The sequence below is a fragment of the Schistocerca cancellata genome, chromosome 3 (assembly GCF_023864275.1).
Source record: "Schistocerca cancellata isolate TAMUIC-IGC-003103 chromosome 3, iqSchCanc2.1, whole genome shotgun sequence".
Classification (NCBI taxonomy): domain Eukaryota; kingdom Metazoa; phylum Arthropoda; class Insecta; order Orthoptera; family Acrididae; genus Schistocerca; species Schistocerca cancellata.
The window spans coordinates 70,857,119-70,883,746 of record NC_064628.1 but is presented as its reverse complement, the minus strand read 5'-3'; positions in this window follow the sequence as shown (position 1 = coordinate 70,883,746).

Here is a 26,628-nt window from a genome sequence, read left to right as displayed (position 1 = left end):
AAAACCGCCGCATGACACTGAATGACATTGCAGCATATTTACGGATTAGTCATGGCTCAGTACACCACATTGTGCATGATGTGCTCCAGTTTCACAAAGTGTCTGCAAGATGGGTGCCACGGCAGCTGACTCCTGAAATGAGAGAACGACATGTTGATGCTTGTGAAGAACTTCTTTGGCGATTTGAACGAGAAGGTGATGGATTCCTTGCAAGGATCGTTACTGGGGACGAATCTTGTGTTCATTTCCACCAACCGGAAACGAAGAGAGCGAGCAAGGAATGGAGCCATTCCTCATGACCCAAACCAAAGAAGTTTCGAAAAGAACCATCAGCAGGGAAGGTTATGCTGATTCTCTTTTGGGACGAAAAAGACGTAATTTTGGAGCATTACATGCCTAGAGGGACCACTGTCACCAGTGCATCATACACAGATCTAAAAAATCATCTGCGGCCTGCATTAAAACAAAGCGACGTGGACTGCTGTCAGCAGGTTGTAAGTAGGCTGTTTATATTTTCTTATTGGCAAAGTTACGTAGCGCTCTATATGAAAATCACTGGCTGTGCTGTGTGCAGTCTGTGGCTAGTTTGCATTGTTGTCTGCCATTGTAGAGGGGCAGCTGGATGTTAACAGCGCGTAGCGTTGCGCAGTTGGAGGTGAGCCGCCAGCAGTGGTGGATGTGGGGAGAGAGATGGCGGAGTTTTGAAAAATGTCATGAACTGCTGTATATATTATGAATATTGAGGTAAATACATTGTTTGTTCTCTATTAGAATCTTTCATTTGCTAAGACTATCAGTATTTAGTGCCTTCCGTAGTTTGAATCTTTTATTTAGCTGGCAGTAGTGGTGCTCGCTGTATTGCAGTAGTTCGAGTAATGAAGATTTTTGTGAGGTAAGTGATTTTTGAAAGGTATAGTTTAATGTTACTCAGGGCCATTCCTTTGTAGGGATTTTTGATAGTCAGATTGCGTTGCGCTAAAATAATATTGTGTGTCAGGTTAAGCACAGTCTTGTATAAATTGTTCTAAGGGGACGTTTCATATGTATAAATTGTTCTAAGGGGACGTTTCATAAGGTGTCCTTTTGCAACATGACAATGCAAGGCCCCACACTGCCCGTACAACAGTTGCAACAATCACAGACCTGCATTTTGAGTGTCTTCCTCGTCCACCATACTCACCAGACCTTGCCCCAAGTGATTTCCATATGTTTGGACCACTCAAAGACGAAATAGGAGGAAAGAAGTTCCGTTCTGATGAAGAGGTACGCCACACGGTAGACAAATTTTTTTCTAAAGGAATTTATGTACTTTGTAAGCGCTGGAGGTCTTGCATTGTGGGTGGGGGAGATTATGTTGAAAGGTGATACAGCTTTGTACCACTTCTGCACAATAAATAATATTTATAAAAATATTTAAGGTTTTCATTTGACTCACCCTCCTACAATATATAACAACCTCACAAACATATATATCCAGTAATATGTTAACAATATTCGCATGTTGACATTCTGCAGCTATATATATGCTTCAAAACTGAAAAGAATAAACCTAAGCAAATGAGGAGTTGTTATGAAATGTAGTTAATGATTTTCGATTTCAAAGTTAATCATGCCAAAAACTTGGAAGAATAGCGCATCTCATGTAAACGTACTTAACTTTAACAAAGACAACTTTAAAATCCAAAGAAGGAAAAGCACAACAGCGATGTTGATAATTAAATAGTGCTACTGTGCTTCTTTAGTGAGACTCATTCATTTTATTCATTTACACTGTGTTTGTGAATCACAGCATAAAAATGTAAAAAGCAACGAAATCTCTGGCATCAGCTATGGGTTGGAAATCACGCAGTTTGGCACAGTGAATAAAGCACGTTACAGGTGTCAAGGTAGTATTTCACAAAGCCGTTACCCAGTACACTGAGCAGTACTTCGCACTCGGGCGTTAAGCGGTGGCAGTGGAGCAGAGCGAGTGACAGAATGCGCGAAAGGGTTGAAGCTGTACTTTCAGAAAGACACAAGAGCGTACTGTCAGAATTGTGGCCCAGATTTTCACGTGAGATCGACTGGTGAGACTGACACCTTGCTAGTGTGGCTTTATATCCCACGTTTCAGCCTTCTCTGTGTTTAGAAATGCCCTAGACACATGGAAGCAGATTAGTGGTCATCGCTATGGACTGAGTTACGAGTAATCTCGTGATCGATCTTCAGTTAGAATTTCCAGCCAACACAATTTGGATGGAAGTAAAATCTGAAGAAATTTGTGACCTTGTTGTCACAGAATACAAAGGAGTCATAAATTTCAAAACTATGTCGGAAGAAAGAAGCAAGACTTCCGCTACCCAAGTAAATTATACAGAATAATCCCATTCGAGATAAATGATTACCGTCCGGGCGCATATTGCACGATTTTACAGATTTCAAGTGAAAAATGGCACGCTAATACACTCATGGAAATGGAAAAAAGAACACATTGACACCGGTGTGTCAGAACCACCATACTTGCTCCGGACACTGCGAGAGGGCTGTACAAGCAATGATCACACGCACGGCACAGCGGACACACCAGGAACCGCGGTGTTGGCCGTCGAATGGCGCTAGCTGCGCAGCATTTGTGCACCGCCGCCGTCAGTGTCAGCCAGTTTGCCGTGGCATACGGAGCTCCATCGCAGTCTTTAACACTGGTAGCATGCCGCGACAGCGTGGACGTGAACCGTATGTGCAGTTGACGGACTTTGAGCGAGGGCATATAGTGGGCATGCGGGAGGCCGGGTGGACGTACCGCCGAATTGCTCAACACGTGGGGCGTGAGGTCTCCACAGTACATCGATGTTGTCGCCAGTGGTCGGCGGAAGGTGCACGTGCCCGTCGACCTGGGACCGGACCGCAGCGACGCACGGATGCACGCCAAGACCGTAGGATCCTACGCAGTGCCGTAGGGGACCGCACCGCCACTTCCCAGCAAATTAGGGACACTGTTACTCCTGGGGTATCGGCGAGGACCATTCGCAACCGTCTCCATGAAGCTGGGCTACGGTCCTGCACACCGTTAGCCCGTCTTCCGCTCACGCCCCAACATCGTGCAGCCCGCCTCCAGTGGTGTCGCGACAGGCGTGAATGGAGGGACGAATGGAGACGTGTCGTCTTCAGCGATGAGAGTCGCTTCTGCCTTGGTGCCAATGATGGTCGTATGCGTGTTTGGCGCCGTGCAGGTGAGCGCCACAATCAGGACTGCATACGACCGAGGCACACAGGGCCAACACCCGGCATCATGGTGTGGGGAGCGATCTCCTACACTGGCCGTACACCACTGGTGATCGTCGAGGGCACACTGAATAGTGCACGGTACATCCAAACCGTCATCGAACCCATCGTTCTACCATTCCTAGACCGGCAAGGGAACTTGCTGTTCCAACAGGACAATGCACGTCCGCATGTATCCCGTGCCACCCAACGTGCTCTAGAAGGTGTAAGTCAACTACCCTGGCCAGCAAGATCTCCGGATCAGTCCCCCATTGAGCATGTTTGGGACTGGATGAAGCGTCGTCTCACGCGGTCTGCACGTCCAGCACGAACGCTGGACCAACTGAGGCGCCAGGTGGAAATGGCATGGCAAGCCGTTCCACAGGACTACATCCAGCATCTCTACGATCGTCTCCATGGGAGAATAGCAGCCTGCATTGCTGCGAAAGGTGGATATACACTGTACTAGTGCCGACATTGTGCATGCTCTGTTGCCTGTGTCTATGTGCCTGTGGTTCTGTCAGTGTGATCATGTGATGTATCTGACCCCAGGAATGTGTCAATAAAGTTTCCCCTTCATGGGACAATGAATTCACGGTGTTCTTATTTCAATTTCCAGGAGTGTAGCTGCCACCATCCTGCCCAGACAATGAGTGTTCTTCGAACTTTGACTCACAGAGCGCATATTATTTCTGACGAAAGCAGTCTGCAAGATGAACTTTCCCACTTACAAAGAGTGTTTGAAGACAATGGGTACTCTCCACAACAAATACAGAGGGCACTGAAAATGAAACCGAAAGAGGCCGCAAAGAAAGCAGAAGAAGATGAAGAAACCTTTAAATCGATGGCCTTCCTGCCATATGTGGCTAGCCTCTCATCAAAAATAGGACGCATTCTCGACAGACACAAAATAAAAGTGATTTTTCGTCCTCCACCTAAGACAGCTGCACTCGTGGGCTCCGGCAAAGATGATTTGCTGCTCCGAAAATCTGGAGTGTACAAAATTCCATGTGAATGTGGCCGGTCTTACATCGGACAAACAACTCGTACTGTCCAAGAAAGATGTACAGAACACCAGAGGTACACACGACTTTTACAACCTAACAAGTCGGCCGTGGCAGAGCACTGTATTGATAATGGTCACAGTATGTTGTATGACAACGTCGAAATTTTGGCAACTACATCGTCATTTTGGGACACGATAGTAAAGGAGGCATTTGAAATTCGCTTGACGACGAACTTAATTAATAGAGACAGTGGTTTCAATCTTGATAAATCCTGGAATCCGGCACTTGCTGTAATAAACTCGCAAAGACGTCGTCACAGAGCAACTCGCAATGATATATCGATATGCCAACAAAGATCAACTGCGGAGTCATAGATACAACTCGCGCATTATGCACATCTCTGCCGCCGACCAACGTCTCTGGCGCATTTGCATCTGTGGCCGCATGCGCAGTCGCGCGGTACAACAGTATAAAGGGACGAAGCAAGCACTGGAGGGGTCGCCCCCTTTAGGGGGAATCGAAACTCGATAAAGGAAAAAAATAAAAAAAACTGGAGCGGCAGTCTTGCGGCTCACTCTGAAGATGGCTGAACGTTTTACAGCCGAAATATTAGAAGAAGAAGGAGATTTCTTGCGGCTGCACACCCGAAACTTAATGGAACGGTCTTTGCGCCGCCAAGACCTGATGATTCACATAAATGATTACCGTTCGGGCGCATATTGCACGATTTTACAGATTTCAAGTGAAAAATGGCACGCTAATGCGTAATTCAAATTAGGCAACAACGTATTGCCTGTATGGGTTTCCAAACAGTACTCTGTATTTGGAAATTCAAGGTTATAAGCTATTATTAATATACTACGAGCAGACGTGCAAGTGCTCTGTTTGTGAACTAACAAGACACCTGCGAGCCGATTGGCCACAGGCAGCGACCGTGCACTCGGTACATACCAATCGGGCAGAAAATCGTACACAAACACTACTATGGACGCTGAATTCGCGAAAAAAAACGTCGAACAAATCAGAAATCAGCAGTCCATATCTGCAAGTGTCAAGTTCTGACTGGGAAACAACTGCAGCAAACCCGTTCTAACCAGCCCTAAATCGAAAGGCGACGATACAGTGAGCGGAAAATAGCGGCTACTGGACGAAGCGAAGAGTGAGCACCATTCTCCCATGGGGTCTGGTCCTGCGTTGGTAAAAAGAAACACGAGCCCAGCGACCGAACAAATTTTATTGCAAATAACGTGAAATTACAACTGGTGATCCAATCGGTGAGGTACGACAGCATCTTCCAGCTACTTTGTCTATCGAGAGAGCGACTCTCACTCACGAACAAAGAATTCCATACGCACAGTCGCTTTCAAATCTTCCTCAGAAGATCCAATTGGCCAGACAGCAGGAAGATCGAAATATCACTCAAACCGCGAGAGGACAAAGAGGAAAAAGAACGTGAACGTAGAACTACCACGCATCAGAAAATCCAATAGACTTAATACGAGGTGCATTCAAGTTCTAAGGCCTCCGATTTTTTTTTCTCGGGACTGGAAAGAGATAGAACCATGCGCACTGTTTTAAAATGAGGCCGCGTTCATTGTCAATACGTCCCAGAGATGGCAGCACCGTACGGCAGATGGAATTTTACCGCCAGCGGCGAGAATGAGAACTGTTTTAAATACTTAAAATGGCAACGTTTTCCTTACTTGAACAGCGTGCAATCATTCGTTTTCTGAATTTGCGTGGTGTGAAACCAATTGAAATTCATCGACAGTTGAAGGAGACATGTGGTGATGGAGTTATGGATGTGTCGAAAGTACGTTCGTGGGTGCGACAGTTTAATGAAGGCAAAACATCGTGTGACAACAAACCGAAACAACCTCGGGCTCGCCCAAGCCGGTCTGACGACATGATCGAGAAAGTGGAGAGAATTGTTTTGGGGGATCGCCGAATGACTGTTGAACAGATAGCCTCCAGAGTTGGCATTTCTGTGGGTTCTGTGCACACAATCCTGCATGACGACCTGAAAATGCGAAAAGTGTCATCCAGGTGGGTGCCACGAATGCTGACGGACGACCACAAGGCTGCCCGTGTGGCATGTTGCCAAGCAATGTTGACGCGCAACGACAACATGAATGGGACTTTCTTTTCGTCGATTGTGACAATGGATGAGACGTGGATGCCATTTTTCAATGCAGAAACAAAGCGCCAGTCAGCTCAATGGAAGCACACAGATTCACCGCAACCAAAAAAATTTCGGGTAACCGCCAGTGCTGAAAAAATGATGGTGTCCATATTCTGGGACAGCGAGGGCGTAATCCTTACCCATTGCGTTCCAAAGGGCACTACGGTAACAGGTGCATCCTACGAAAATGTTTTGAAGAACAAATTCCTTCCTGCACTGCAACAAGAACGTCCGGGAAGGGCTGCGCGTGTGCTGTTTCACCAAGACAACGCACCCGCACATCAAGCTAACGTTACGCCACAGCTTCTTCCTGATAACCACTTTGAAGTGATTCCTCATGCTCCCTACTCACCTGACCTGGCTCCTAGGGACTTTTGGCTTTTTCCAACAATGAAAGACACTCTCCGTGGCCGCACATTCACCAGCCGTGCTGCTATTGCCTCAGCGATTTTCCAGTGGTCAAAACAGCCTCCTAAAGAAGCCTTCGCCGCTGCCATGGAATCATGGCGTCAGCGTTGTGAAAAATGTGTACGTCTGCAGGGCGATTACGTCGAGAAGTAACGCCAGTTTCATCGATTTCGGGTGAGTAGTTAATTAGAAAAAAAATCGGAGGCCTTACAACTTGAATGCACGTCGTACTATGCCAGAGGAGGGAGCAAGGACATGAAAATGATAGATTCTGAACCTATACAACGGCGCATTTCGAAATAGGAGGCGCCTTTTTTATATAATTCTAGTTGGGCAGAGGATATACAAGTCTGAAATCTCATTCGAGACCCAATAATCTTACAAAACTGCTACCGTTAATGTAAACAGAAATGCGTGCTTCACGAAAATAATGTGTTTTCAGCAATAAATACGTGACCCCGGCATTGACAACATAATGACATAAAAAATTGCCATTTCCAAACTAATAGACATGCAAGGATGTGAGCCCATTATAAATACTGGAAGGGAAGTGGGAAAAAATTTAGAAATTCGTGGCAAGGACTAAGAGTGTATGTGTGTGTTTGCGTGTGTGTGTATGTGATTTCTTAAGGGACCAAACTGCTGAGGTCATCGGTCCGTAGACTTACGCACTACTTAATCTAACTAAAACTAACTTACGCTAAGGACGACACAGAAACCCATGCCCAAGGGAGAACTCGAACCTACGAGGGGTGGGGGAGGGTGGGGGGGGGGGGAAGCCCCGCGAACCGTGACAAGACGCCCTAGACCAAACGGCTACCCTGTGCGGCTAGAAGTGGGAACAGCGGTTCTACACAGAAAAGGCTTGTAAATCATCGCTTTGGTAGTTATATGTCAAGGCAATCATTTAATATATTAAATCTGTTCCCTATGGAGGAAGCACTAAACAAGTGAGGCGTGGTTTCTTTACATCCAGAATGGTCGAATCGATTTTCACCCTACCGACCGTCATCGCCTGCTACTTTAATTTCGTGCCGCAGTAATGAAACCAGAATCAAAATTTCAAGTACAGCTACGAGCTCAAGAATTACACTTGGGGGCCTCCTAGAGGCTTTAGTAATTCGATAACGTAGATTACCCACTGTTACAAATACGTTGATGAGCGGCATCGACAGAATTTATACGTAGCAATCTCTGTCTTAGAATGCATACACGAAGGAGTTCTGGTCAACCACGTTCTCCAGCCACTTGATACATAATATAAGTTTAGCACAGTCAGGCACCACGTAATGATGTGCGTCCCGAGCTAGCGATAGGCGGGCTTAAGTAAGAAGGTGGGCGTGGCTGACTAACCCATCAAGATGACAGTAGACGTCAGTGTCGATTGCCCGGAACGCTTGAATTCCCACACGTTTGCCGTCATCACCGTACCTCATGACTGCCCCTGGGTGCTGCCAGAGACCGCTGCCATTTCAGTATCCTATGACTATAAAGTCCCGATATCTTCACCATCAGAGGTAGCATTCAATAGCCAAGGATACTGTGCCACTCAAAAAATACAAATTGACCAAACAGTGGCATCTTCCACTGGATATTATATTATGGAGTCATGACAAAACTGAAGAACGGGTTTTAATATTTACTTTAAAAATTAATAACTTTCGTAGAGATAAAGTAATCAAGGTTTCGTTCGATGACACGCTTCATGCAGCGGCGAACACAAATGAAAAGTTTGATCAATATCCAAAATTCGACAGACTACACACATCAAAAAAAGTTTTGTATCACCCCGGTTCCCAGAACTCCTGAAGATAGACGTTGATTGTGGATATTTTATCACAGACACAGTTCCTTTGACTGTTCAGAGATGTCACTAAACAATCTCAAAGATGTAAACAACCATATATGAGCAGCGTCGATTAGACGGAGGGGGCCCGACAGGCGGTCAGTTCCTGTCATTCCACCAGGAAGGAGGTACACAGCTCGTGTTATCTGTAGTTCAACCATGCCTAGACGGTCAATACTGCGGTTCGATCGCGTCCGCGTTGTTACTTTATGCCAAGAAGGGCTCTCAACAATGGAAGTGTTCGGACATGGAGGAGATACAGATACACAGGAACTATCGATTATATGCCTCGCTCAGGCCGCCCATGGGCTACTACTGCAGTGGATGATCGCTGCCTACGGATTACGGCTCGGAGGCACTCTGACAGCAGCGCCACCATGTTGAATAATCCTTATGGTGCAGCCACTGGACGTCGTGTTAACGACTCGAACTGTGCGCAATGGACTGCATGATGCGCAACTTCACTCCCGACGTCCACGGCGAGGTCCATCTTTCCAACCACGACACCATGCAGCTCAGTACATATGGGCCCAACAACACGACGAATGGACCGCTCAGGATCGGTATCACGTTCTCTTCACCGATGAGTGTCGCATATGCCTTCAACCAGACAATCGTCGCAGCCTTGTTTGGAGGCAACCCGGTCAGGCTGAACGCCTTAGACACACTGTCCAGCGAGTGCAGCAAGGTGGAGGTTCCCTGCTGTTTTGGGGTGGCATTATGGGGAGCCGACGTACGCTGCTGGTGGTCAAGGAAGGCGCCGTAACTGCTGTACGATACGTGAATGCCATCCTCCGACCGATAGTGCAACCATATCAGCAGCATATTGGCGAAGCATTCGTCTTCATGGACGACAATTCGCGACCCCATCGTGCACATCTTGTGAATGACTTCCTTCAGGATAACGCCATCACTCGACGAGAGTAGCCAGCATCTTGTCCAGACATGAACCGTATCGAACATACCTGGGATAGATTGAAAAGTGTTTATGGACGACGTGACCCGCCAACCACGCCGAGGGATCTACGCCGAATCGCAGTTGAGGAGTGGGACAATCAGGACCAACAGTGCCTTGATGAACTAGTGGATAGTATGCCACGACGAATACAGGCATGTATCAATGCAAGAGGACGTGCTACTGGATATTAGAGGTACCGGTGTGTACAACAACCTCGACCACCAACTCTGAAGGTCTCGCTGTATGGTGGTACAACATGCTATGTGTGGTTTTCATGTCCAATGAAAAAGCGGAAATGATGTTTATGTTGATCTCTATTCCAATTTTCTGTAGAGGTTCCGGAACACTCGGAACCGAGGTGATACAGAACCTTTTTTGATGTTTGTATATGACAAAATTGTAATTGTAGTCGAGTAACTAATTTTACAGTAAATTAACCAGAAATCGCAACAGGTATAGAATAATGTAGAGAATAAAAATGTTAAATATTGTGTATCACTGAAAAACCTGAGGGATGCCTGTTTTCCAGAAATAATTACATTTTAAATTCTAGATATAATTAATTCGCATATTCAATAAGAACTAGCAAAGTTAGTGGAAAAATCCTTTGGAAACGAATGAGTACATGCTTAATTTTAATGATTTCTTTTGAATTAATCAAAGTACTGTGACATAGTCGTTTAATGAATGATTGCTGAAGCCGATCAAAGCCGATCAATAAATACATACACCCCGGTGTTTGGCGTCAGCGGATGCGACAGAGTGTGGTGCCACTTGCTTTAACGCAGGTCATATAATGTAGCTTTTACGTCCCTGTTTCTGTATTTGAGCAGTAAAAAAATATGGTGTTAGTTGGTTGAGGGAAGGGGCGTGGGCGGAGGTGTGTGTGTGTGGGGGGGGGGGGGGGGGGGTAGGGAGTACATAGGAACTGGGCGTGCGTGGTCAGGTACAGGGCTTGAATGAGGAGTATACGAGCGAGATTCTCGTATTGTTTGACGCAGAAAGTTTACTAGAAGTAAGGGAGACGCCTTGGCAGCTGAAATGACACAGTTCGTTTTATTGCGGAAATGCAAACTTCAGACTTAGTAAAAATTAGCGCGCAATGTATTGGAACTTTGAGTTATTCGTGTGACGTATCACTGACTTAGTAGAATTTTCGTGCTGTGGCACCGAACTTTAGCGATTTGGAGTGAAGAATCGGATCTGTAAACTGTACTGGTCAGTGATCATAGCCTTTAGCTTTTGTTTACAGTACTGAAATCTGAGGAATTATTTGTCAATAGACTGCATCTTTAACCTGAAATCTCTTGAGCGATATTTTGCTAGACTACTCACGTGTCCACTCGGTGCAAAAGACTGCCGCCATTTACTGTCGAATTGTATTTTTTAAACGGAACTTCACAGAGATCTTCATTTTTCGCCTACTATTATTAATTACTTATTTCCTATAATTTAATAGTCATGGATTTTGGAAGCATAAATGTCGCACTTGGGTGAAACAGTGCGACCGTGTGCGGGTGCTTCCCTTGACCGCTGTTTTTCAACCGCCGTGTCGCGACGTATTGGTGAGTCAGCTGTGTCGTGAGGTTTTTGATGTCTTCCAATATTCCAATAAAATACCTAGAAAATAAAAAAAATTAACGGCAAGTCGCATAAGGAGCCCACTTTTCAAGAAATCGCCTGTCATTATACGTGATTACACGCAGGATACTAAAAGAACGAGTGCAGTTTATGTGCTTGCTCTTCTGCATACAGGGAAAAATCAAAAGTAGGGGTGTCGTGGAAGTCTGAAACGTACTTCGATGTACCCTAAACGAAAAAAAAAAGGTTGGGAAATGCGCAAGTATACAACGAAGAGCCAGTTCTTCTAGCATCGTTGCCACTGATAGAAAACTTACTTGACGTGAGGACACAACATGCGAAGGGGAAGATGAGTGTACTGATCCTTTTCTTTGTTAATAGGTATCACCTACATTTAAAAGTAGCTGCTTTTCATTAAACCAAGTGGACATTTTGTCCAAATCTTTCAACACTTACTTTATGTTCCTACAATGGTGACTCTCTCCTGTAGGCGTCAGGAATATTAGAGAACAATACCATAGTGAGTGCTTCTGACCATTCTGATGAATGCTTTATGTATTTGCAGAACACGAGAGGTCCTACAACCGTTGCTTGCAGCAAGCACACTTCATGTTAATTTTTATTCCTGTTAATATTGGCCGTCGACTACAACGTTGTGGGTACTATTACGTTAGGACACTTTTATTAATAATTTTATTATTCAGGCTTCAACCCCAATTACATACCTTTGAACAAACTCTGTATACTCGTTTACTGATTATCAAATGGCAGTGTTGCAACGTGTCGATTGCGACTCTGGAACCCAGCACGACGCATCCTACGCGCTCACTGCATATTCCGTGTGAGTAAAGCTATCTGTTTGGAAGCATTGGACACAGGGCACGAACTGGAATTGACATCCACATCCGTACTCAGTAAACTGCTGTGAAGAACATGGCAGAGGGTATTTCCTATTATACCACACTTTAGAATTTCTTCCCGTTCCTTTTGCGTATGGATCGCAACAAGAATGACTGGTTAAATGTCCCTGTAAGCGTGATGATTATTCTAACCTTCGCCGTCCCTACGAGAGCGATATGTAAGAGGTTGCTGTATAGTTCCAGATTCCTGATTTAAAACGGATCCTCGGAACTCTGTGAGCAAATTTTCCCGGGACTGTTAGCGTCCAACATGAAGAGACTTCCAGTTCAGGCTATTCATCAGTTCCAAGTTCAGCCTTTTCATCAATTCCGTGAACTTTCCCGTGGGTCAAACAAACGTGTGACCACTGGATTGCCCTTCTTTGTCTACTTTCAGTTTGCCTTGTTAAACCTATCTGATACGGGTCCCAAGTACTTCACCAATACTCTATGATGCGTCGCACGGGCAGACTGAGGGCATTTACCTACTCTACTACCAATGAACAGAAGTCTACCACCTGTTTTACCTACAACACAGCTTAATGATCATTGCATTTTACGACCCCACAAATTTTTACACGTAGATATTTATATAAGTTTATCATTTTTTAATTGTGACGCGTTGATACTGCAGTCGTAGGATGCAGTAGACAAAACCGTGAACGCCTCTCTTGTAGTGCCTACTACTGGAGCTCACTGAACATCTCCGTGACGTTTTCGTCCTTACTGAACGGATCTGTAAGGGAAACCTCTACCCTTCTTCGGATCTTCTCTATTTGTTCTATCAATACTGTCTGGTACGGATACCAACAGACGAGCGAGATTCAAGTACTAACGACAATATTACGCCAAAGATGGTCAGTGAGTATACGGACCTTGCCATTAACCCCTCTACAAATATCAGAAGGGTGGCTTGATCGACTATTCTCCATCACGTTTTCACCACTCCACGTACCGCAGGGCTATACTTATCGCCGCGGGTGACTGTAGCAGACTCTATACACCAGAGGTGAAAAAAAAAGAGGCGTGGAAACGTGGCGCCGATCTGATGGACAGCCCTGCAGCCTAGACACTTTAATACGTGACGGCTTCCACCATTTATGAAATAACGTCCGGTAATTTTATGGGACCGCTCCTCGGACGAGATGCCCTTTTCTTCTCCCTCGGGAGTATAATTTGTTATTAGACAAGTTGATTATTTATAAATACATAAAAGATGCCGTAAGTCATCCGTGTCAATGGGCTGCGGGGCGTGTCCGTATTTACACTTGCATTAAGGCGACGCAATCTGGACGGCGATTACGGGCCATTCGGCGCTCGGGGCGAGCGCATAAATACTAATCTCCAGGCGGCGAGAGTTTTACGCGGCAGTCTCACGCACCTGCAGGACGGGATGGCCGGTGGGGAGTGGGCAGTGGGCAGCTGCGGGGCCCTGCCACAGCGCCGGGGAAGCCCGCTCCCTGGTCCACAGAACACGATACCAGGAGTGGTCCTACATGATGCGGACAGCGGGTCGCAAATGGACTTAAGTCATCCCACACTAGGGGCTTGCGAACTGGACCACCTCGACTTATTCCAAACACTACTGGCCATTAAAATTGCTACACCACGAAGATGCTGTGATATGCAAATGATCAGCTTTTCAGAGCATTCACACAACGTTAGCGCCGGTCGCCACACCTACAACGTGCTGACATGACGAAAGTTTCCAACAGATTTCTCATACACAAACAGCAGTTGACCGGCGTTGCCTGGTGAAACGTTGTTGTGATGCATCGTGTAAGGAGGAGAAACGCCTACCATCACGTTTCCGACTTTGATAAAGGTCGAATTGTAGCCTATCCCGATTGCGGTTTATCGTATCGCGACATTGCTGCTCGCGTCGGTCGAGATCCAATGACTGTTAGCAGAATATGGAATCGGTGGGTTCAGGAGGGTAATACGGAGCGCCGTGCTGGATCCCAAAGGCCTTCGTATCACTAGCAGTCGAGATGACTGGCATCTTATCCGCATGGCTGTAACGGATCGTGCAGCCACGTCTCGATTCCTGAGTCAACAGATGGGGAAGTTTGCAAGACAACAACCATCTGCACGAACAGTTCGACGACGTTTGCAGCAGCATGGACTATCAGCTCGGAGACCATGGCTGCGGTTACCCTTGACGCTGCATCACAGACAGGAGCGCCTGCGATGGTGTATTCAACGACGAACCTGGCTGCACGAATGGGAAAACGTCATTTTTTCGGATGAATCCAGGTTCTGTTTACAGCATCATGATGGTCGCATCCGTGTTTGGCGACATCGCGGTGAACGCACATTGTAAGCGTGTATTCGTCATCGCCATACTGGCGTATCACCCGGCGTGATGGTATGGGGTGCCATTGGTTACACGTCTCGGTCACCTCTCGTTCGCATTGACGGCACTTTGAACAGTAAACGTTACATTTCAGATGTGTTGCGACCCATGGGTCTACCCTTCATTCAATCACTGCGAAACCTTACATTTCAGCAGGATAATGCACGACCATATGTTCCATGTCCTGAACGGGCCTTTCTGGATATAGAAAATGTTCGACTGCTGCCCTGTCCAGCACATTCTCCAGATCTCTCACCAATTGGTCAATGGTGGCCGAGATACTGGCTCGTCACAATACGTCAGTGACTACTCTTGATGAACTGTGATATCATGTTGAAGGTGAATTGGCAGCTGTACCTGTACACGCCATCCAACTCTGTTTGACTCAATGCCCAGGCGTATCAAGGCCGTTATTGCGGCCAGAGGTGGTTGTTCTGGGTACTGATTTCTCAGGATCTATGCACCCAAATTGCGTGAATATGTTATCACATGTCAGTGCTAGTATAGTATAGTTGTCCAATGAATACCCGGTTTATCATCTGCATTTCTTCTTGGTGTAGCAATTTTAATGGCCAGTAGTGTATAATCCCCATATACAGTGCAAATGTTTCTGGCTTCCTCCGTTGCTCTCACTCCTTTATTGAACTAAAGGAAAAGGATATGTCGGAAACGTACTTCAGTACGACGAAAGTTTGAAACAGGGCATTCGCATAGATATTAAAAAGAATACAGCCTACCTGGGTCATGTTTCAATTCTCAAATCCGACTTCTCCACTTGGCACTCCGTTTTATAGCGTCCACAGCTCCCTTCACTGTCTCCGAATGACAAAATGTAAACTCAAACAGCAACAGTTAAATAAAAACAAAAAAATGCCAGTCGATAAATAAACCCACAATAACTGGAATACCAACACGCAAAACAAAAACGCTACGAACCTTTGCACCAAACTAATAGGTTATCTGAAATTTTCTGGCAATTTTACTTTTTACATCGAAATAAATACGGCTAAGTACGTTAAATGTAGCCTGAACGGACACCGACTGTTACTACGAGTTTTACTTCGCATTCACATTCGTCGCCTTAGCACCAACCAAATTATCACGCTGGAACCTAACCTCGACCTCGAATACGCTACACATGAATCTGGGACCACAGCCAACATTTCACGTTGGGGGAATGTTCATTACCAAGTCTAGCCAGTATTACGACACAACACTAAAAAAAAAAAAAAAAAAAAATCACCTCTGAAAATTTATGAGCACTGTTAAGTATCAAACATTTCCAACCTATCGACAGCATCGCAGGTTACAGAGTGCGTAGCGTGTAGGTCTTGTATTTGTGAAGTTGTCGGTCGTTGTTTTCTCCTTAAGTGTTTTATGATCTTCTCGTTGTTTGCTTATAGCTTCATAGTACCGCGTAGTAAATGGGGTGATGCAGTAGACATGCTTGTGTTTTATACTCACGCCAGCGAGTTCTCTTGGTTACGTTCATATAGCTGGACTGTTTCAATGTGAATGTGAATAGTATATACACTCCTGGAAATGGAAAAAAGAACACATTGACACCGGTGTGTCAGACCCACCATACTTGCTCCGGACACTGCGAGAGGGCTGTACAAGCAATGATCAAACGCACGGCACAGCGGACACACCAGGAACCGCGGTGTTGGCCGTCGAATGGCGCTAGCTGCGCAGCATTTGTGCACCACCGCCGTCAGTGTCAGCCAGTTTGCCGTGGCATACGGAGCTCCATCGCAGTCTTTAACACTGGTAGCATGCCGCGACAGCGTGGACGTGAACCGTATGTGCAGTTGACGGACTTTGAGCGAGGGCGTATAGTGGGTTTGCGGGAGGCCGGGTGGACGTACCGCCGAATTGCTCAACACGTGGGGCGTGAGGTCTCCACAGTACATCGATGTTGTCGCCAGTGGTCGGCGGAAGGTGCACGTGCCCGTCGACCTGGGACCGGACCGCAGCGACGCACGGATGCACGCCAAGACCGTAGGATCCTACGCAGTGCCGTAGGGGACCGCACCGCCACTTCCCAGCAAATTAGGGACACTGTTGCTCCTGGGGTATCGGCGAGGACCATTCGCAACCGTCTCCATGAAGCTGGGCTACGGGCCCGCACACCGTTAGGCCGTCTTCCGCTCACGCCCCAACATCGTGCAGCCCGCCTGCAGTGGTTTCGCGACAGGCGTGAATGGAGGGACGAATGGAGACGTGTCGTCTTCAGCGATGAGAGTCGCTTCTGCCTTGGTGCCAATGATGGTCGTATGCGTGTTTGGCGCCGTGCAGGTGAGCGCCACAATCAGGACTGCATACGACCGAGGCACACAGGGCCAACACCCGGCATCATGGTGTGGGGAGCGATCTCCTACACTGGCCGTACACCACTGGTGATCGTCGAGGGGACACTGAATAGTGCACGGTACATCCAAACCGTCATCGAACCCATCGTTCTACCATTCCTAGACCGGCAAGGGAACTTGCTGTTCCAACAGGACAATGCACGTCCGCATGTATCCCGTGCCACCCAACGTGCTCTAGAAGGTGTAAGTCAACTACCCTGGCCAGCAAGATCTCCGGATCTGTCCCCCATTGAGCATGTTTGGGACTGGATGAAGCGTCGTCTCACGCGGTCTGCACGTCCAGCACGAACGCTGGTCCAACTGAGGCGCCAGGTGGAAATGGCATAGCAAGCCGTTCCACAGGACTACATCCAGCATCTCTACGATCGTCTCCATGGGAGAATAGCAGCCTGCATTGCTGCGAAAGGTGGATATACACTGTACTAGTGCCGACATTGTGCATGCTCTGTTGCCTGTGTCTATGTGCCTGTGGTTCTGTCAGTGTGATCATGTGATGTATCTGACCCCAGGAATGTGTCAATAAAGTTTCCCCTTCCTGGGACAATGAATTCACGGTGTTCTTATTTCAGTTTCCAGGAGTGTATTTCAGGGCACTGATGTTGCCTTTCACATAATCAAGGCGAAACAATTTACAGGAACAATAAGAGTCTGCAACATCTACTGGCCACACCATTCTACGCATGCACAATAAGTTAAATTTCGGTAGTTGCTTTCCATACTGGTGTTACAGTTTTAATGCTAAGTAACGTAGTTTTGCTTCTAATAGAGACACCAATGCGTAGCATCAAGGCCTATACTTTAATTCTTGATTGAAATATTACTGCTTTACTGCCTAAATGTATATTTGATTTTATACTCTAGATGGGTAAAACAAACATAGTATAGTTCTTATCCCTAGTCTTCATTTTAAATGAGTGTGTCTTTAAAAAGGTTTTTATAATTGAGAGACTTTGTGTTAAAGAAAACTTACCAGAATGCATCGTATTCATATCACATATTCTACATGTAGCACATGATTCATGTGAAAACCTGTAATTTGTTTGCAGTTGAACAGCTGTTGTCTACTGCTTACGTTTGTATTTGATTTTATACTGAAGTTGGTTCATGCAGACATAATTTAATTTCTATATTATGTCTTTTATTATAAATAAATCCATTTATTTTGAAGGGAACTTAAAATTATATAAAAAAGCAGTCATTTTCTTGGTTCCATTGTTATCGAGATATCGATATGAGTTACGGTCTTAGCATCGGTGCCAAATATTATATCAAAGATGGTCCTGGAATGTCTCCAGTCTGACAGCGTTTAAATGATCGCTCAGCCTTGACTGTGCACCGACCATTTTCTGCTGGACAACATGGAAAACGTCTGTAGCTTTTCAGGTGCTGTGTCTGCGTTTTCGACATATTTAGATGATGCGCATGGGGAAACACGAATGTGAACTTAGGAGTGATAAGGCAGGTCAAATTAAAATAAAAGCGGTAGTCGTATAATTTTCATGTCGACTAACGAAAATGCAATAAACTGATCTCTTATAACCATATAATAAAATAAAAAAGGTAAAACCACCACAACTTCTCATTATATGGCTATATGGTCCACCATATTGTGCCATACATATCTCACCATAGCGGCGACTAAGCGTCCTTTGACCCTGCTATGCCTCGTTTCGTAATAGATGCAAAGCTGTTCAGAAATTTCTCATTTCACAGGACTTTTTGTTCATTTAGAACTCTATGAGATTGTTCCCTTAGATGGGTATATATTTCTGCCTCCTCCATCACGCCCATTACCGTACCTTTTTATATCTTACGCAAAACCTGTAACGATTCACTATTACTACGCACATCCTGCATGGCTTCTTCAAATGTGGAACAAAGTGAGCTTATTCTTGAGTTTCTCCCTGCGTATTTGATAATCAAAATATCCACGGGTGTGCTGCCGGTCTATAGTGACCAACGGGCACAATATTTCGGCGATCATACATGTCGCCATCATCAGGTGAACTGACGGACTGAGCTCCTGTGAACGTGCCGGCACGGAGATCCGTACGCTATGGCTGCTCAGAGGGAACTGGGTTCGGTCGCGGCCGCCGCCCGTGGACACTATAGACCGGCAGCACACCCATGGATATTTTGATTAAAGTGAGCTTAGTTTCTATTCGTACATCAATCATATTTGTATATGTAATACCATGGTAAATATAGAACCTCGACAACGAATGAATTATTTATAGTAGCTCTGTATTTTATCCTCTTATATTTTCAAAATGAAACTGAAGCCTAAGACAATCGGATTATAATTGGGGTAGTCATTACTCATCCATACACAACATTAATAATTTAGGGAAATTATTTTAGAAACAGTTAAGAATGTCAATATTTATTTGTTAAGTCCAAAATTTACTGTTTCTCTAAAGCTTTCAGTCAATAAAGAAAAGCTAATGTAGTATAAGTACCGCCGACTGAGAATATTCCTTACTGTAACAATCACAGTCAAAGAGAAGCAAATAATCTACCGTTAGCCACAATGCCAGTGGCAATGAGTGTTGAAATAAATCAAGACAAAATACGTAATTACTAAATAATCTCTGAAATAATATTCTAGTGACTGAGTCACATGTAACAGTGAATTGAATGTTAATTCACTATCGGTCGATTCGACGTATCTTAGTACTAACAAAAAAAAAAAAAAAAATCAAAGAATGGCAGCAAATGTAACATTACGGAAAACGATTGATAACTGTGTCACTGCAATAAGCAGTACTAACTTAAGCTTCAGACAAACTTCGATTTTAACAGCAAACAACTTTTGTCTAATTATTATATCTAGAAAGCACTGTATCAAGAACGGGTATTCAAGAATCTGCAATCACTTTAACACTTTAAGCGAGTGTAACATTCATTTACTTTTGAGCTACGAGTAGTAAGTTTCCTAATTGGAGTAAAGCTTATTAAGTGAACAACATTCTCTTTTTAAGTGGACAAGATCTCGTTTCCATATTTAAATCATGACAAATAAACTCCTTCTTCTCGTAGAAAATCTGAAACTAGTCTCTATTAAAGTACTGCAACTGGGTAAATGTTTATTATAATTATTCACAATTAGTCTTTGAGAGAGCAGAGCTATTTACTTTAATCACTCTGGAAGCTTTTATGAATATTTAAGACAGTTAACTTGTTGAATAACTAGGAAATCCTTCGCTTATAGCACATTACAACACATACCAGTTCTACGTCGTCATGCGTAAGTGATCTTTTTTCTGTGTTACAATGAGCTCCTGTAAATTAAGTTCTTTTGAATCATTTCCGCAAATGTCCTGCCACCACAGTAAATACTGTGAGCCCACATCAGATAACAGCCACATTATTAGCACCACTTTCTATTAAGAAGTACATTAAATGTGTCCATATTCCCGCAGATTCTTTCTTCAAAGTCCTTGATGCCCAGTTATGTTGTAACGTCCCCTTAGAACAATTTATACACAAGACTGTGCTTAAACTGACACACAATATTTTTAGCGCAACGCAATCTGACTTTCAATAATCCCTACAAAACAATGGCCCTGACTAACTTTAACCTATACCTTTCACAAATCACTTACCTCACAAAAATCTTCGTTACTCGAACTACTGCAATACAGCGAGCGCCACTACTGCCAGCTAAATAAAAGATTCAAACTACAGAAGGCACTAACTACTGATAGGGATAGTTAGCAAATGAAAGATATTAATAGAGAACAAACAATGTATTTACCTTAATAGTCATAATATATATATAGCAGTTCATGACAAATTACAAAACTCCGCCATCTCTCTCCCCACATCCACCACTGCTGGCGGCTCATCTCCAACTGCGCAACGCTACGCGCTGTTCACATCCAGCTGCCGCTGCCCAACACTACAATGGCAGATAACAATGCAAACTAGCCACAGACTGCACACAGCACAGCCAGTGATTTTCATATAGAGCGCCACGTAACGTTGCCAATAAGAAAACAAAAACAGCCTACTTACATAAAAAAAACGTAAACAGCCTAAGAAAACATAAACAGCCTACTTACATAGCCCCCACGCTCCCCACAAAAGTTTTACAAATATTTTTGGGCAGTGGCCAATACAGATTTGAAAAATTTTTTCATAATTACAGTAAGAAAGATATCAAATGCACACAGTTATTAATACAATGTTGGTCAAAAGCTAAAATTTTCTCACAGTCCGTAAAGATAGTCCTGATCATTCATCATAATAGTAATTACAGTTTTTGTTTTTCACAAAGTCTCATTAGTAAAGGAAATTGCACACAGAAGTAGTGGATTTCCATGCAGTCTTGAAGAAGTAGTGTTGTCCTTCCAACGGAAAGACAGTGCTGACTCTTGACATGCAGACAGGTAATGGGCCACAACAGAGCAAACCCACAGCAGAGTCAGTCGAAGTTTTGAAGAATATTGGTAGGTAGGTCATCACAGAGCAGACGCACTGCAGTCCTGGTAGAGAGTATTGGTGGGCCACCATAGGTGCAGACCCACTGCAGTCCTAGTAGAGATTGTGGACAGGCCCACTGTAGTCCTAGTAGAGAGTATGGTATTGGTGGGCCACCAGAGGTGCAGACCCACTGTAGTCCTTGTAGAGATGGCCAGCAGCCATCTGTTGTGACTGTGCAGGTGCACAATCACCATTGAAGAGTCTTGCAGTTAATATAGCAAGTCCATAACCAGCACTTGTGCACTCACAAAGTATTTGGAACTGTCCTTACAACCAGCAATGCTGTTATCCAGTCCCTTGCTGAATTATCAACACACATGTAAACACTAAGAGCCCCAACTTCTCACATATTGTCCATACACTATGACCAACAGAAACGTGTGCAGTGAAATGTAACTTACAAGTTACTTAATTTGATGAACTGGTGTCAATTACAATTTTATAACATAAAAATACAATAACAAAGGTACAAAATACATCATTAAAGAACATAACAATACAGATAACATTTGTAGTAATACAGGCTTTACAAAAGAATAGAAATAGACATATACATCAGTGTTACAGGAATTATGACATAAGTACATACATAAAAGATCAGAATAACTTTTGAAATATCAACTTTACACATGAGCATTAAAACAAAACAGAATAAATAATGTCTAAGCATATTTACAAGGTAAATAACATATTATTAATGCCAATTATTTTTGAGGAGAACAGTATTCCTCATCATAGTGAATGTAGCTTAATATTAGAAGAAAAAATTCTATGAAACTACACAGAGACAGGAAGAAAACAAATACACAAGGATACACAAACACATAGTGAGATAACACAAAAGGAAAGGACTGGGTTTGTTTCATTGCAGTATTTTGCAAATAAAACTTTCTTTGCTTCTTGGAGATCTCCCTTCATTCATCATTATTCCCAAAAAGTCCTATCTATACCTCCTTCCTGTATTCTATTCATATTTCTTTCAAAATAATTGTTTCTCATTGTACAATACTCATTTTGACCCAAATCTTTTTCATATAACTTCGCAATGCATTCTTTACCTATTCTCCATAGTCAGTTTCTTATATAGTCTACACCTCTTAAGCTAACTTAAATCTACTGAGCTCAGATACTAAACTAAGGGACGAGGCAATGCAGCAGCATAAAACAATTAACACAAACATCAAGGACAAAAATTTTAAATAGGCAAAGCAATTGCAGTACTACAACTAATATAAGGCACTGTGCAGGAAACAAGAAAAATAAATTAGTAGTAAAACTGGCTTAACAGCGTAATACAACGTCAAATTCAGTAACACTATGCCTGGCAAACAGCAGCAGCAACTTATATCTAAACATGACATAGCTCAAGCAAAAAAAAAAACATTACACTAAAGACAACAATGCAGACAAGGGAAATGCATATTCACATCTTAATGTCTATGTAATTAAAGTGGTGCACCACAACTTATTCTACGAAAAATATTACCAAGTAGTTGAAAAGAAAATTATGTATGCAGTTACTGTTATTAGTCCCTTCTTATTTTTCTTTCCATTCCAAGAGCTCCTTTATCGAAGAATGTGGGTCATAAAATAATTATTTAATAGATCTGTTGACAGAGAGTGTTCACATTAGCAAATGCATCAAAGTTTATTTTATAAAACTAACGCTGCAACACAGCTGGAAACCAGATATTAAATGAAATAAGCATTTACACAAACCAAAACATAAAAATATCATTCAGTAGTCATGTGACATTTCATAAGTTAGTAGAAATTCTCTCAACTCTCGTAGAAAGATGCTTGTCATAATCAGGTGTGCAGATGTAAGTATCCTTCCAAGTAATGAGGGTGTCGCATTTGCAATGTTTTCTCTAAAAGAATGTCAATGGCGAGGATAATGGCCTCCCTTTTTTTTCACCTAATGGCTTTCTTTTGTCAGACGACTACCTCTCAGCTGGGCGCCCAAAACGCATTACGTGCAGGTGGTCACTCAACTTTCTTACGGAAATATTTACGACAGCAGTTTTCGCTACAGTGACAGTCTGTTGTAACGTCCCCTTAGAACAATTTATACACAAGACTGTGCTTAAACTGACACACAATATTTTTAGTGCAACGCAATCTGACTTTCAATAATCCCTACAAAACAATGGCCCTGACTAACTTTAACCTATACCTTTCACAAATCACTTACCTCACAAAAATCTTCGTTACTCGAACTACTGCAATACAGCAAGCGCCACTACTGCCAGCTAAATAAAAGATTCAAACTACAGAAGGCACTAACTACTGATAGGGATAGTTAGCAAATGAAAGATATTAATAGAGAACAAACAATGTATTTACCTTAATAGTCATAATATATATATAGCAGTTCATGACAAATTACAAAACTCCGCCATCTCTCTCCCCACATCCACCACTGCTGGCGGCTCACCTCCAACTGCGCAACGCTACGCGCTGTTCACATCCAGCTGCCGCTGCTCAACACTACAATGGCAGACAACAATGCAAACTAGCCACAGACTGCACACAGCACAGCCAGTGATTTTCATATAGAGCGCTACGTAACGTTGCCAATAAGAAAACATAAACAGCCTACTTACATAAAGAAAACATAAACAGCCTAAGAAAACATAAACAGCCTACTTACAATGTCCGTGTCTTTCCAACACTCTTCATGTGCATTTTACTGATAATATTGGTGGAGTCCTGCCCACTGGTGTCGCATAGGGTGCCTAAAGGATGCTGCATTGTCAGAATGCTATAAAATAATTCAAGCAAATAGCATTTGTAGTTTTACTTCAATAAAGCAGATTGACAATACTTAACTTTGAATTTACATTGGTGTCGCAAGCTACGGGCGACATGCAAACAATCAAAGTCCTTTGCTGTATATAAGGCGCATGTAAGCAATTGATATGGATCACACGTGACTGCTGTCAGAGTGCTCTCCTAGTACTGTGCTAACACTGTCCGGCCGAGGATGGCAGAAGCGGCGCTTATATTCACTTCGTCTCGATGCCGTTCCAATCGTGGTGACGTCCTGGTCAATGCACTATTGGCTGACGTCGTCTCACCGCCTTCTCTCATCTTGCGTTCTTCGTTTTCGTGCCAGCGCCTGTGGTTACGCCGGAATAATGTTACATAAACTAAAATATTTAACAAGCTTCGAAAAGCTTAGATTCTTTTACAAACAACAAGATTTTTCACAACTATATTGTCATTACAGGTTCACATAATACATAACATAAAATTAGGTAACTTAACTTTAAATAAGCATTTCTTGGTATGATTAATATGATTAGCTACCAGTCATGACAGGTAGAGCAGTCTAGTAGTGGCTAGACAAATCATGGCAATGGCTGAGTTTTTATACACAGAAGTGGCACGCATGTGCCCTCTCTGTCACAAAAAGGTTCACTTATTTAGTGTATAGTGCAACACATGAAATATAATCAATAACCTAAAAAGAAATAAACACAAATGATGCATTAATCTAACAAACAGTTGTTATATGCTAATACCCAATCTCCTTACCCAGTCGAGACTTGTGTAGCCACGAAAAAGAGGTTTGGATCACCCAGATAGACTCTCAGTTTACACTTCTCTACAATGTGTCGAATGGTCTGGTTCGCTGCTGCAAAATCACAGCTTGGGCTGGACTGTTTACCCCATTTGTTCAGGTTGCCTGCGGACACTTGATGTCCTGTTTGGATGTGGTTATATTCTTCTGCTCATGCCACGAGAGTCTTCACAGAAAATCAATAACAAGTCGCACAATGAATTTTTCACTCTGCAGAGGATTGTGCGCTGCTGAGAAAATTCCTGGCAGATTACAACTGTATACTGAACCGAGACTGAAACACGACATCTTTGCTCTACCCACTGAATCTGGAAAGGAGGAAATGAGGTTCTGGTGGAGGGCGGGTCTTGAGTCGTGCTTGAGTAGCTCAGTCGGCAGAGCACTTGCCCCCGAAAGGCAAAGGTCCCGAGTTCGAGTTTCGGTCCGGCACAAAGGTTTAATATTCCACTAAGCTTCATATGTTGCACTTCAGATGTGGGTATTCGTGGTCCAGATTTCACGCCATTTCCTGTTAACTGCGAAGATGCTTTCAGCAAGCTGTTCGGCCAGTTGCAGGGGTGGACTTCTGGAACAAATTCAGATTGTCAACAAGATTGTTCCTCTAAGCACTATGAGACTTAACATCTGAGGTCATCATTCCCCTAGACTTAGAACTACTTAAACCTAACTAACCTAAGGACATCACACATCCATGCCCGAGGCAGGATTCGAACCTGCGACCGTAGCAGCAGCGCGGTTCCGGACTGGAGCGCCTAGAACAGCTCGGCCACAGGGGCCGGCTTCTCAACAATAAAATTTCTTTCAGAGATGAAAAGTTGAAGATTATTTACTATTTTGGAATATTGGTTCAATAGGGTTTCTCGTCAGTCTGTCTTTGGCAGGGCAACAGAGCGGACACGTCCATGTTTTCCGTGCGTGGAGCGCGAGCTCGCCTTATTTACATTCTGACGGCCCTTGCGTAAGTGACTGCTTACCGTCTAAGATACACGGCGAACCGTTACCGTAAGTCTACTCTCCGACTTACTTTCTGCAATAATTATTCCCGACCCAAAGCACTCGAGGTGGGCCGTTTTCTGCGAGAGAAAGTGAAGATCCCGGCGACCGATATTATCGGGATACATTTGTCGATCGTGACCAGCACGGTCTACGTTAAAATCATTAACGACGCGGCTTGCGAAGGCATCCTTCGTGAGACCAAACAGGGGCTCCGCGTCTGTCATGCTGATGGCAATGTGGGGGCAGTAACTGTCGACCACGCGGTCTTAGGAATGCGCACGATACGCATTTTCGAATTGCCATTCGTACTTCCTGCTCAGAAGTTGTCGCGGCACTCCGACCATATGGCACAGTCCACGGCCATTCTGCGGAGAAGTGGACACAGTTTCGGACATACCTTGTCCTAAACTGCGTCCGGCAGATCACCAGTGATCTCCGAAGCCATGTCCCGTCATACTCACAGATAGGCGGATGTCTTGCAATCTTTATATATGACGGTAAGCCTCGGACATGTTCCGCGTGCGGCCAAGAAGACCACCTTGCCACTCTACAAACACGCTCACAACGCTTAAACAGCCGAAATAATACAGTGTAAAAACGCTTTCGGACTATTATTAAGAAATTCGACCATGACATATCAGCGTACTTTTCCCTACAGAGTTCCAAGGCCGGATGATGGCTGGATGCATTCTTCCTAGTGATCCTAACAGGA